Here is a 15,062-nt window from a genome sequence, read left to right as displayed (position 1 = left end):
TCCAGGCCGGCTCGGTCCTCCCCTCCTGCTCCGTGGCTCGACGACTCACTACGAGCTCACAGAACAGGGCTCCGGGCAGCCGAGCGGAAATGGAGGAAAACTCGCCTCCCTGCGGACCTGGCATCCTTTCACTCCCTCCTCTCTACATTCTCCTCTTCTGTCTCTGCTGCTAAAGCCACTTTGTACCACTCTAAATTCCAAGCATCTGCCTCTAACCCTAGGAAGCTCTTTGCTACCTTCTCCTCCCTCCTGAATCCTCCTCCCCCCCTCCTCCCTCTCTGCGGATGACTTCATCAACCATTTTGAAAAGAAGGTTGACGATATCCGATCCTCGTTTGCTAAGTCAAACAACACCGCTGGTCCTGCTCACACTGCCCTACCCTGTGCTTTGACCTCTTTCTCCCCTCTCTCTCCAGATGAAATCTTGCGTCTTGTGACGGCCGGCCGCCCAACAACCTGCCCACTTGACCCTATCCCCTCCTCTCTTCTCCAGACCATTTCCGGAGACCTTCTCCCCTACCTCACCTCGCTCATCAACTCATCCTTGACCGCTGGCTACGTTCCTTCCGTCTTCAAGAGAGCGAGAGTTGCACCCCTTCTGAAAAAACCTACACTCGATCCCTCCGATGTCAACAACTACAGACCAGTATCCCTTCTTTATTTTCTCTCCAAAACTCTTGAACGTGCCGTCCTTGGCCAGCTCTCCTGCTATCTCTCTCAGAATTACCTTCTTGATCCTAATCAGTCAGGTTTCAAGACTGGGCATTCAACTGAGACTGCTCTTCTCTGTGTCACGGAGGCTCTCCGCACTGCTAAAGCTAACTCTCTCTCCTCTGCTCTCATCCTTCTAGACCTATCTGATGCCTTTGATACTGTGAACCATCAGATCCTCCTCTCCACCCTCTCCGAGTTGGGCATCTCCGGCGCGGCCCACGCTTGGATTGCGTCCTACCTGACAGGTCGCTCCTACCAGGTGGCGTGGCGAGAATCTGTCTCCGCACCATGCGCTCTCACCACTGGTGTCCCCCAGGGCTCTGTTCTAGGCCCTCTCCTATTCTCGCTATACACCACGTCATTTGGCTCTGTCATATCCTCACATGGTCTCTCCTATCATTGCTATGCAGACGACACACAATTAATCTTCTCCTTTCCCCCTTCTGATAACCAGGCGGCGAATCGCATCTCTGCATGTCTGTCAGACATATCAGTGTGGATGACGGATCACCACCTCAAGCTGAACCTCGGCAAGACGGAGCTGCTCTTCCTCCCGGGGAAGGACTGCCCGTTCCATGATCTCGCCATCACGGTTGACAACTCCCTTGTGTCCTCCTCCCAGAGTGCTAAGAACCTTGGCGTGATCCTGGACAACACCCTGTCGTTCTCCACTAACATCAAGGCGGTGACCCGATCCTGTAGGTTCATGCTCTACAACATTCGCAGAGTACGACCCTGCCTCACACAGGAAGCGGCGCAGGTCCTAATCCAGGCACTTGTCATCTCCTGTCTAGATTACTGCAACTCGCTGTTGGCTGGGCTCCCTGCCTGTGCCATTAAACCCCTACAACTCATCCAGAATGCCGCAGCCCGTCTGGTGTTCAACCTTCCCAAGTTCTCTCACGTCACCCCGCTCCTCCGCTCTCTCCACTGGCTTCCAGTTGAAGCTCGCATCCGCTACAAGACCATGGTGATTGCCTACGGAGCTGTGAAGGGAACGGCACCTCCATACCTTCAGGCTCTGATCAGGCCCTACACCCAAACAAGGGCACTGCGTTCATCCACCTCTGGCCTGCTGGCCCCCCTACCTCTGAGGAAGCACAGTTCCCGCTCAGCCCAGTCAAAACTGTTCGCTGCTCTGGCACCCCAATGGTGGAACAAGCTCCCTCACGACGCCAGGACAGCGGAGTCAATCACCACCTTCCGGAGACACCTGAAACCCCACCTCTTTAAGGAATACCTAGGATAGGATAAAGTAATCCTTCTAACCCCCCCCCCTTAAAAGATTTAGATGCACTATTGTAAAGTGGTTGTTCCACTGGATATCATAAGGTGAATGCACCAATTTGTAAGTCGCTCTGGATAAGAGCGTCTGCTAAATGACTTAAATGTAATGTAATATGTAATGTATAATACAGATTATGTCCAGTGTTCTTTCTGTAATGTTCACTAGATGAGATGCTGCATGTCATGGAGTAAACTCATATCTGTTTATAGTGATTGACGCGAGACTGGAGGTACAAGGACCAAGGACACACTGATTATTGTGTGGGTGGCAGGTAGGCTAGTGGTTAGAGCGTTGGGCCATTAACCGAAAGGTTGCTAGATCGAATCCCCGAGCTGACAAGGTCGTTCTGCCCCTGAACAACCCACTCTTCCTAGGCTGTTATTGTAAATCAGAATTTGTTCTTAACTGACTTGCCTAGTTAAATAAAAATAAAATATTTTGTGATTCTGTAGCAGCTGACAGTCACTGCCTTTTGTTTTGACTTCCTGCAAGCCTCTCAGGCTGGTGTTTACAGTACACCTGGTGCTGTCTGATTAGTATATAAGGGGCTTGTCTCCAAGAGGCCAGTTAGACATTTCTCTGCTTCTATGCTGGATGGTATCTCCCTGTTGCAACTTGTATTAAACTCAATTGATTTATGATTGACTGTGTCTATGACTGCTCTTCTCTTTTGTTCACCTGGAAATTCCTATTACAATCATCATCATCATGTGGCTGCTCAGTGAAACAACCTGTCCTGTCTTGTCATAGACGCTTGCTAAGAAACTTTAATGAGCAAGCCTTCCTTGATGACCTGGCCTCTGTAAATTGGAATAGAATCAGTTTGATCCCCTCTGTCGAAGACACTTGGACCTTCTTTTTTTATAATTTCAGTGATATTGTTAACAAACACGCCCCCCTAAAGAACATTTAAATTAAAAACAGGTTCAGCCCCTGGTTCGACTGTGACCTTGCAGAGTTACTCCACCTCAAGAATTGCATTTAGCGAAAGGCTCGGCACATGCATACTCAGGCTGACTGGCTCTCGTTCAGGCAAATGAGAAATAAGTGCACTCAGGCTATACCGGAAGGCCAAAGTTAGTTACTTTAAGGGGCAGTTCTCTCTCTTTGGGTCTAACTCCAAGAAGTTTTGGAAAACGGTTAAAGACCTGGAGAATAAACCCTCCTCTTCACAGCTGCCCATGTCCCTTAAAGTTGATGATGTGGTTGTTACTGACAAGAAGCATATGGCTGAGCTTTTTAATCACCACTTCATTAAGTCAGGATTCCTATTTGACTCAGCCATGCCTCCTTGCCCGTCCAACATTTCCTCATCTCCCACCCCTTCTAATGTGACTAGCCCCGATGCTCCTCCCTCTTTTTCCTCTGCCCCACTACAAAGTTTCTCCCTGCAGGCGGTCACTGAGTCCGAGATGCTAAAGGACCTCCTTAAACTTGACCCCCAAAAAACATCTGGGTTAGATGGTTTAGACCCTTTCTTCTTTAAGGTTGCTGCCCCTATAATCGCCACACCTATCTCTGACCTTTTTAACCTTTCTCTCCTCTCTGGGTAGGTTCCCATTGCTTGGAAGGCAGCCATGATTTGTCCTTTATTTAAAGGGGAGATCAAGCTGATCCTGACTGTTATAGGCCTATTTCTATTTTGCCCTGTTTATCAAAAGTGTTGGAAAAACTTGTCAATAATCAACTGACTGGCTTTCTTGATGTCTATAGTATTCTCTCTGGTACGCAATCTGGTTTCCGCTCAGGTTATGGATGTGTCACTGCAACCTTAAAAGTCCTCAATGATGTCACCATCGCCATTGATTCTAAGCAATGTTGTGCTGCTATTTTTATTGACTTGGCCAAAGCTTTTGATACGGTAGACCATTCCATTCTTGTGGGCCAGATAATGAGTATTGGTGTCTCTGAGGGGTCCTTGGCCTGGTTTGCTAATTACCTCTCTCAAAGAGTGCAGTGTATAAAGTCACAACATCTGCTGTCTCAGCCACTGCCTGTCACCAAGGGTGTACCCCAAGGCTTGATCCTAGGCCCCACGCTCTTCTCAATTTACAACAACAACATAGCTCAGGCAGTAGGAAGCTCTCTCCTCCATTTATATGCAGATTATACAGTCTTATACTCAGCTGGCACCTCCCCAGATTTTGTGTTAAATGCTCTACAACAAAGCTTTCTTAGTGTCCAACAAGCTTCTCTGCCCTTAATCTTGTTCTGAACACCTCCAAACAAAGGTCATGTGGTTTGGTAAGAAGGATGCTCCTCTCCCCACAGGTGTAATTACTACCTTTGAGGGTTTAGCGCTTGAGGTAGTCACCTCATACAAGTACTTGGGAGTATGGCTAGACAGTACACTGTCCTTCTCTCAGCACATACCAAAGCTGCAGGCTAAAGTTAAATCTAGACTTGGTTTCCTCTATCATAATCGCTCCTCTTTCACCCCAGCTGCCAAACTAACCCTGATTCAGATGACCAGCCTACCCATGCTAGATTACGGAGACTTAATTTATAGATCGGCAGGTAAGGGTGCTCTCGAGTGGCTAGATGTTCTTTACCATTCGGCCATCAGATTTGTCACCAATGCTCCTCATCGGACACATCACTGCACTCTATACTCTTCTGTAAATTGGTCATCTCTGTATACCCGTCGCGAAACCCACTGGTTGATGCTTATTTATAAATCCCTCTTAGGCCTCACTCCCCCTTATATGAGATATCTACTGCAGCCCTCATCCTCCACATACAACACCCGTTCTGCCAGTTACATTCTGTTAAAGATCCCCAAAGCACACACATCCCTGGGTCGCTCATCTTTTCAGTTCGCTGCAGCTAGCGACTGGAACGAGAGCAACAAACACTCAAACTGGATAGTGTCATGACTGTCCTGATCAGGTCAGGTTACAGGAGACCACAAACCTACAGATTATCTCTCAACCCCCAACAGAGGAGGAGAGATCTAGGGGTATGAGGATGTGGGGGTTTTATGACCCCTCACGCCCATGATAAATCTTAGGACACAGAGAAATTCCTTTGTCCTCACTATGGAGAACTGGCCTCAGAACATTAAATATACAATAAAGGGACTTTGGAACAATGGTTTCCGTCAGCCACAACAATTGATGGAATATGAAAATGTATGTAATTTTTGTTTTATTATTAAAGGTTAACAGATGACGTTATTATGAAAACATTGTACCTTTAAGAGTTTTCCCAGTATATGCCTGATGTTTATACATTGTACGTTGTGTGGAAAATATCCAAATCAAAGACAATGTTTTGGTAAAGATGAGATGTGAAGTTAGTGGTCTAAAATTGGATTTGAGTAAAATCTAGGCCTTGTCCCTTAACTTGGTATGCCCAGAGAATTGCCCTAAAGGCGGTTACGCCCACTTCTGACCCGAGGGTATAAGACAGGAGACTGAAGAATTAACATATTAGACTAACTGACCCCAGGCTGCAGCCACGGTCTGAATGGTCAACGAACCCCAAAACGCAACACAAGGTTGAAGACAAAGAAATCTTTTTCTACCCAAGCTACGGATGAGTAGCTGTGTCTAAGCGGGTGAATTCAAGCCGAACCACCTAGCCTCCACTCTTCATCGAATCGTGGTATCTACGCTGTTTCATTCCTATGCTGTGAGCTCTGAGCTACAGAGCTGTCTGTCCTCAGAAGCCCCCTTCCAAAGCAAGGACGAGGAATCAGACCACTAAGCCAAAAGGGACACTGACATCGTGAGGACAACCAGAGAGTTGCGTTGGAGCAGTGCGTCCTTGAGAAGCCTAAACGAGCCACGCGGGACGCCCCATCTGAGACCTCCAACACTTAATTACATCATTATATTCTGACCCATAAGAGCGGCAGTTCGGGGCAAGGCTAGAGTTAAAATAAGCATAGCTGACAAATGAACCCAAATGTATATTTCTCTCGTGTACTTTCTTTGTTTCTCTCTCTTTTAAATCCCCATTTTGGGTAACACGCGCCATAGTGTGTTGACCCGTTATACTAAGTCCTAATCAATAGCCTAGACTGTGTTTTGTGTATGTGTATCTTTTATCATCATTTTAGCTTGCTAGTAAATAAATAATCAACTAAATTGGTGTGGTAAACCCATTGGTGGAGCCCGGGTTCGTGCAGATTCCCGGATTATGCGACGTTCAGAAATGAGACTGTAGAGGAAATTGATTAATTTAGCGACTGTTGTAAAATCGATATTCTGATATTCCTTGAGTTAATTTGGGAAATAGAAACTCAATAAAACAAATTTTTCCATGGTGCCCCAGGTTAATGAGTTAATAATTGCTTGATTCATTGCTTGATTCATTTAATCATGCAATTATAAACAGTTAATCATTCGATGAGCAACAGTCGTCACATTAACTAATACAACGTCACGACAACAGTTTTATCTCAATCTCTTCATTCAAAGACTCAATCATGGAGTCTCTTACTGACAGTTGTGGCTGCTTTGTGTGATCTATTGTTGTCTCTACCTTCTTGCCCTTGGTGCTGTTGTCTGTGCCCAATAATGTTTGTACCATGTTGTGCTGCTGCCATGTTGTGTTGCTACCATGTTGTTTTCATGTTGTGTTGCTACCATGCTGTGTTGTCATGTGTTGCTGCCATGCTATGTTGTCTTAGGCTTCTCTTTATGTAGTGTTGTGTTGTCTCTCTTGTCTTGATGTGTGTTTTGTCCTATGCCGCTGTCCCCGCAGGAGTCCTTTTGCCTTTTAGTAGGCACTCATTGTAAATAAGACTACGTTCTTAACTGACTTGCCTAGTTAAATAAAGGTTAAGTAAAAAATAAATAAAAAATACAAATGTGCAATAGGCCTATATAAAAATATAACCAAGGACAACCCTGCTAAAAAAACCAGCAGAAATGAGCCATATGTATAGGGTTTGCCCAAGTTTTTGAACAGCTGCCACGTTAGCGCCTTTATTTTCAAAATGTTGGTGATGTAACAAGAGAGAGCGCCTCCGACAATTCCCTTTGAAATGACTCACTGTAAACAAGAAAAACAGTGCAGCGAATTTACCAGACAGTTTTATTGATTAGCATTCGGGATAATGTGTTTCCAAGTCTGTGTTTATAGGTTTTGACAACTATCAGGAATAAACATCAATCTAGAGAACAATGTGGAGGCGTAAATGATCACTTAGTAACAGCTATGGAGGAGAAAGTAGAGCTCTCTGAATGTTCAGACACAAATCGCATTGGTCGGATGCTGGTCAAGTTGGTCTGACCAGCATGGTCTAGCTGGTATAACCAGCATGGTCTAGCTGGTTATGGTGGTTGACCAGAATGGTGTAGCTGGTCAAGCTGGTCTGACCAGCATGGTCTAGCTGGTTAGGATGGCCGACTAGCTGGTCAAGCTGGTGATGCTGGTGACCAGGTTATGCTGGTATGCTGGTTTAGTTTAGTTTATTAAGATCCCCATTAGCTAGTGCCAGTGATTCATTTGAGCCGTGGCACCTCTCAGTTTTGTACCCTTTCATTCCTGAACCCATACCTCTTGTGGCATGAACAATAATTTTCACTGTTTACAATGTAAAACTCCTAATAAAATCAATCAGAGTAATTCAATTTTTATTCCTCTGTCATTGTCATGCCCCCTAAAAAACCTAATGTGAAAACATGCCTGATATTATAAGAATGTTGGGCCGTCTCAGGTTTATGGTTTTCACAACATTGTTGCTTATATAGACCAACCATTGCTGTGGTGAGAGAGAGAAGCACACCGGTATCTCTCACAGAACTAAAATGAGATTCACTTCCTATGATCTCTCTCCCTCTCTGTGCTGTTATAGACATGAGCCGGCAACTCGCATCTCTCCAGCATTGCACTTCATCATTGATTTCCTAATAGAATAATAGCTGCGGAAAGTGTGCTGGAGGTTCTGCAGCGCTCTGCAGTCTGTTCAGAAAGAAATTAAATAATTCCCAAATACTACACCAGGACTAAGCCTATAATTTAGCCACAGAGGATCAATGGCTAATTTAAAAAAAATAGCTTAGCTGTGGATTGTGTGTAGCCAAATCACAAGGTATGCCTACAGTCGGGAACCGTGGGAAATCTGTCAGTGTACAGCATGCAGCCAAAACAGGCCTTTCGCAATATTTCAAATACAATCATTGGAAATCACAGGTTGGAAAGCAAATGGATACTGCTGAAAATAAAATATTAATTTGTCTGTATGTTACCAAGTTATCAACTTCCAAATAGGCCGCTGAGTGAGCTGCACATCATTGGGTGAGTCAGTGAAACAGGAAAACTTTTTTAGGACTATAATTTCCTCCTCATATTGTACATATTCTAGGCCTGCCAATGCTGTTTTTATTGATCTCAGATTCTCAGTTTGTCAGTGTCAAAGTAGCCTGTCATTTTGATCATTTGTGAGGTATTATTTTAGGGCTCCTGAGTGGCACAGCGGTCTAAGGCAGCGCATCTCAGTGCTAGAGGCGTCACTACAGACCCTGGTTTGATTCCAGACTGTATCACAACCGGCAGTGATTGGGAGTCCCATAGGGTGGCTCACAATTGGCCCAGCATCGTCCGGGTTAGGGTTTGGCCGGGGTAAGCCATCATTGGAAATAAGAATTTGTTCTTAACTGACTTGCTTAGTTAAATAAAGGTTAAATAAAAAACAGTCATCTAAAATAATGTAGAATAGCATGAAATCCATTTATAAAAGGCAACATTTTACAGGACTCTAGGCTACAAAAAATTTACTCCATGTGTGCAACTTCTGCAACCAGCCCCACACTGCTGCTCTATACCAGTACTCAAAAGCGATGATAATGCATGCAATGCTTTATTATAAATCAGATTTTTTTATGCTTCCGGTACCTCATAGCCCCCAGGTCACCCACCCCTCGGGCTCACTTTTACATGCACGTTCACATGCACACCAATATCCCGTTTTTTAAAGCTAAACTTGCTTTTGCCTGAGTAACCTCTGGTGGCAAAGCATTCCACTATACATAACTGAGAGACGCATTAAATCTGTTTTTGGTTTGGGTACCGTGAAGAAACCCATAGTGGCGTCTGGTGGGTTTATATTGTAGCGGCTTTACTATGCACCACAGGAGAACCAAGAAATGAAGAGCGACACCACGGCTGTCTTTTAGGCTTTTATGTTGATCTGCAATAGTATTGTGAAAAGACAGGACAGGAACACATCAGTCTCCAATGCACCACCTGACAAGCTGTTCTACACAGGAGCATGAAGAAAGGTAAAACACATATCCTGTCTCACATCCCCAATACATTGCTAGGTGCTTTCAGTGTTGACAGTACCAAAATACAACAACTCATGTACAAAAACACTGCAACACAAACAAGTTACAACGTGAAATCGCCTTTATCTCATTCTCCCCTTCTGTCTGAACTTGGAACATTCCTGTTCGCGGGCTTTGGCCACTGATCCTCAAACTGATTGTTCTGCTCTGCGTTGTGTACTATTCCAATAATCTGAAGTTTGCTGGAATAACCATTTTAACTCTACTACACTCACCCCTTCTTAATTTCAGCAAACTTTAAGACATAAGGTAAGAGTTCTTCCTCCACAGGGGTAACCTTGACCAAGAGTCGTCCAGAAGGACAGCAAAGAGACTTTGCCAGGTAGAAATATGCCCATATACATACAACCTATGACCCCCTAATAAAGTATTTCTCATTTCCTTAATCTATCCTCTGGCTTCTGTTTCACTGGGGTACTGTCACTTCAACAAAAGTTGATAAGGCTTGAATCAGGGCAGCTAGATGCTCTCTTTTGTCCGGCTCAGCAGTCAGTTGACTCATTGACTCTAAAAGTCTTTTGACAGGCTTCACAACTCTTCCAGTTCGAGTTCTCAAAGTGCCTTAATTTGGTCTCAGGACTGTATCAGTGAGCTCAGACGTCTGGCTGTTTCTGTGCTCTACCTCTCTCTGGTTACTCATTCTCTTCTTAGTAGATCTTATGCATACAGAGCCGCTGACTGATGAACTTCTACTGCTGATGCCATCTAGACTGCTCACTGACGTTGCTTTTCTACTTGTGTCATCTTCAGAAGGATCACTTGAATCATCACCAGGCATCATTGAGGAGCTTCCTGTGCTTGATTTAGCTGCTTGTCCTGAGATCATGTCCTTCGCTGGGCTTTGAGGAGCAGCTTCTCTCATGTTCACGCCATCTTCCAGTCCCGAAGATTTTTGACCTTCAGCTTCTGTGGGCCCCTCAGGCTTCTGGCCCTCGAGAATCCAGACAGCAGTCCTTCGATCCTCTGAATCCTCATCCACATCGAATACCGGTCTTTCATCACCGCTGTCTGCGTTTATGTCCTCCTCTGAAGCAGTAGAGGCTACTGTGGACATCTCGTCTGTCTGTCCCACCGGCAGGAAGTTCACTGGCAGTATGAAGTTTCGATGAACTACTTTACTCTTCTTGGTAGTAGGATTTTCGACTCTGTAGATGTGCACAGACGGGTCTTTCCATGTGATCACATAGACCGTTGAATCCCACAAGTCGGCAAGTTTACCTTTTCCTCTTTCCTTTCGGTTTGCCAAGAGAACTCGGTCCCCAATCTCCAGGGCAGTACCTTTCACTCTCTTGTTATACTGCCTTGCTTGCTTTTTCTGAGCTTCAGTGGTGTTGGCCTGAGCGATCCTGACAGCCTCTCGCAGGTCAATTTGGAACGAGTCAACATACTCGTCATGAGTCAACACGTCTTCGTTTTTCAAGGTACTTCCAAACATGATATCCACTGGCAGCCGTGGAATTTGGCTGAACATCAGGAAGAACGGTGCGAATCCTGTCGTTTCGTGTGTGGTACAGTTGTACGAGAAGGTGAGCATCTGTATCATCTGGGGCCATCTTTCTTTTGCTCTCACTGGCAGCAATCGGACCATGTTTCCGAGCGTGCGGTTGAATCTTTCCGTCTGGCCGTTGCCCATAGGATGATATGGAGTGGTATGGGACTTTTTGACTCCTGAGACTTGTAGCAATTCTGCGATTAAGTGACTCTCAAAGTTTGCTCCTTTGTCAGAGTGTATCCGCTGGGGAAACCCATAGACACAGAAGAACTGGTTCCATAACTTCTGGGCAACCACCTTTGCTGTCTGGTTCGGGCAAGGAAATGCATGTGCCAGCTTCGTAAAATGATCTGTGATGACGAGTACATCAACACTCTCTCCATCCATCCCTTCCTTCCTTCTGCTGACCAGAAGTCTATGCACACCAGTTCCAACGCTGTGCTGGTCTGAATAGATTCCAACGGTGCCCTAGCCTCTGGCTCCATTGTCTTGCCAACCACACAGCGCTTACAGTAGGAGACATATTTCTTCCCTTCCCCTTCCGTTCCAGTCCAGAAGAACCTTTGACGTACCAAATGGAGTGTTCTAGTCTGGCCTTGGTGGCCGGCTTCATCATGGGTTCCCCTCAGAACGATGGCTTTAAGGGAGTCTGGCACAACCAGCTGGTACCTCTTCTTGACAACTCTGTCCTTAGATCTTCGGTAGAGGATCTCATCCTTGATTTCGAGTTTATCCCAATGATTCAGCATTCTCAACACTTGGGCAGTCTCATGAGCCCTCTCTCTCCGCAAAGGTCTCCTCCTCCTCTCAACAAAGTACGCCACTCGGGCCAGCACCTGATCCGCCATCTGTTTTCTCCGTATCACATCAGAAGAAAGGACTGGAAGAGTAGCCACTCCCCCTTCATGCTGAAGGATGCTGGCAGAATACTGGGCTAATTGGAATTTGCGCACTGGCACACTCGCATCCCACTCCAGACAGGATTCCAAAACTGCTTTCACTCCTTCAGAAGAGACTTGAGCCAGGATCTCACCACCTTGGATATTGACTGGCAGTTTGAATGCGTCCTGGATGGACTCTGAAGTCACATACTCTGGGAACTCACTTGCCTTCCTAGCTCCAACGAACGGCTGTCGACTAAGCAGGTCTGCTGGGACATTCTGGGGCCCGGGGATTTACTTCAAGTCAAAGTCGAAGGGGGCCAGTTTAGAGACCCACTGCTGCTCACAGCCAGTTTAGAGACCCACCGCTGCTCACAGGCATCTAGCTTTGGTTTCGTCATTATATATGTCAGGGGGTTGTTATCTGTTAGGACTGTGAATCTATTCCCCTTCAGCCAATGGTTGAACTTATCACACACAGCCCACTTAAGAGCGAAGAACTCTAATCTGTGTGCTGGGTAACAGGACTGGGACCTCGACAGAGTCTTGCTTGCAAAAGCTACTGGTCTGGGCCTACTCTCACCCTCAAATGTCTGGCTAAGTACTGCACCTAAGCCATCCATTGATGCATCTGTTGATAGGAGAAACGGTCTGCTAAAGTCTGGGTGAGCCAGCACGGCTGTTTGGGAGACAGTAACTTTTAGCTTCTCCAGCACCTCCCCACATTCAGAAGTCCAGTCTTCAGGTTTCAGACGTTTATAGGCCATGCCATGAGGTTTTCCTTTTTCTCCTTTCCGCTTACTTTTCTGTCCTGCAATCAGACAAAACAGTGGTTTGGCTAAACCTGAGAAAGTCACAATGAAGTGGGAATAATAGTTTGCCATACCAAGAAATGATCTGACCTTGGTGGGTGAAGGTGTTTTCCCATCATTTTCCATCAGGTCATCTGCTGTGATGTCGTTGATTGCAGACACTTTTCCTGGGTCGGTTGCAATGCCCTCTGCCGTGACGATATGGCCTAAAAACTTGACAGATTTTCTGAGGAGGTAACTTTTTTTTTGCGCTAGCTTCAGGATGTGTTCCTTAAGGCGGGAGAACACCATTTCAAGACGGTCCAGGGCTTCCTGCTCACTCTTCCCGAAAACCAGGAGATCATCCAAGTAGCACAGGAGGGACAAGTAGTTCTGGTCGCCGAAGATCGAGGTCATCATTCTGGCGAATGTTGCTGGGCTGTTACATAATCCCTGAGCCATTCTGTTGTACTCAAATAAACCTGTGGGTGTTGTGCACACTGTGTACTTGCGATCATCTTCATGTATGGGGATGTTGTAGAATCCCGAAGGCAAATCCATAGTACTGAAGAAGCAGTTCCCTCCCAAAGCAGCGAGAGCATCGGCTTGATGGGGCAATGGGTATGCATCTTTCTCTGTCCTCTGGTTCAACCATCTGAAATCAGTGCAAATTCTAAACTCTCCTGACGGCTTCCAAAACAGGACAAGGGGGAGGCCCACTCACTACTGGACTTTCAAATGATGCCCCGCTCCTCCATTTCCTCCAACGTCTGTCTCAGTTTCTGGTAGTCGGATGGAGAGACCCTCCTGTATGGCAGCCGGAAAGGCTTTTCATCTTTGAGTCGGATACGGTGGATGACGTTCTTCGCTTCCCCACAGTCAAGTCGGTCCCTGGAGAAGATGCCTTCATACTGAGCAATAAGGTCCACTAGTTTTCCTTTCCACATGTCAGACACTTCACAGGACTCTATGTCAACTTCTTTTAAGCCCAACTCTTCCAACTTTTGTAGATACTCCTTCTTTGCCCTTTTTCCACTAACTGAACATTCTTCCCCAGCTTGGGTGACATTCTGAAGAGCAGACTGGACCTTACTGGGGTTCTCAGCATGGCTGGCATAGAGCTCTAGGTCTTCTAGGGCTAGGCATGGGTGCACATCGGCCAATTTGGTGTTACGGCGGAGAATAATAGGGTGGTCCAACATGTTGATCACTTTCATGGGGACCCACTTGTCCCCCCTCAAAGGACATACAGTGCGTCCTACTAGGACATTTCTTGGTGCAGATCGTGCTGTGGTGGCCTCTATGACTACAGTACTACCAACTGATAGCGGCACCTTTTCTTTCAGTTTTCCCCAGACCAAATGTTCATGTTGAGGCATGAGAGTCACACTCTGCTTGAGCATTACAGTTCCCACTTTGTCTGGTATTTTGTCACCGTGCCAACGGTTCACGTTGGCTAGCATGCTGAGTAAAAGTCCATGTGAATCTCCTTTGGCAGGTTTGGAGAGGCTGTCCCAATACCACTTTGTTTTCTTAACCTGTTGCACTATGTGTTTATGGCGTTCGATCCAACTATCATGTCATCTGTCTGTCCAGGTACAACTAAAACAGACACTGCCATCTTGCAATCTAAAAGATCAATGTTCAAGTCATATTCATACTTAGGCTGTGCCTGGTTGCCCCCACAGCCTACAATAACTACTTGAGTTGGCTTTCTAGACTCTGGTTTTATCACATTACATCTCAGAAGTGTGTCTTCAGCTGACTCACTTAACGTGCAGGTCATAGACCCACTATCTATCAGAGCTTGAAGTTCTACAATTTCTTGCACCATTACTGGAACATAGAAAAGACTGTCATTACTCTCTATTTTCGGATAAATCACCTCGGTTTTCATTGTGTTTCTAGTCCTTATATCTGTGGTGTTCTGTGGGGGTGTAACATGTTTGCCCACACTGCCCCCCTCTTGGCCTGAGCATGTTAGTTTAAAGCGGGGCCAGGGGGAGCCTCGGCAGTTGCCTCTCCAACTTGTTTTCTTGCTGGATATTCAAAGCCTCTGTGGCCTGTCCTGTGACACTTGAAGCATAAACCCTCCTTAAAGCAGTGCGACTGAGTTGAATGGACTGAGGCCTTACAAATTCTACAGGGACCAGCAGCAGTATTAGTTTGTGGCGTTCTGGCTGAAGTTCTCCTTTGATTTTGTTCCTGGGTTGACAGGAGCTTTTCCAGGAGAGAAATCACTTTGTTCAATGGAGCCTGATCACTGTTAGTGGGTGTGGCTGAATTATTATGACCGACTGCTTGTTGTTGAGTCATACACCAAGCGTCGGGGGTCATCACAACTTCTACCTTGGCAGTACTTTGCGCCCTGTGTCTGGCTGATTGTTTGTCTCGTGATGGCTGTCAATCATTGCCTGCAAATCTCCAACGGTCAAATTTTCAATAGGCCTGCACCTAAGAGCGGCATATAGTGCTGGATCAGGGCAGTGCTTAACAAACATCATGGTCACCTCGTGACCTGGATCATCCACTCTTTTTCCCTGTCTTTGCAAGCACTCATTGGCAAGGTCAATTGCTTTGTTCAGTCTAACCCAATAA

The sequence above is a fragment of the Salmo salar genome, chromosome ssa27, assembly GCF_905237065.1.
Source record: "Salmo salar chromosome ssa27, Ssal_v3.1, whole genome shotgun sequence".
Lineage (NCBI taxonomy): Eukaryota > Metazoa > Chordata > Actinopteri > Salmoniformes > Salmonidae > Salmo > Salmo salar.
This window is presented reverse-complemented; position numbering follows the sequence as displayed.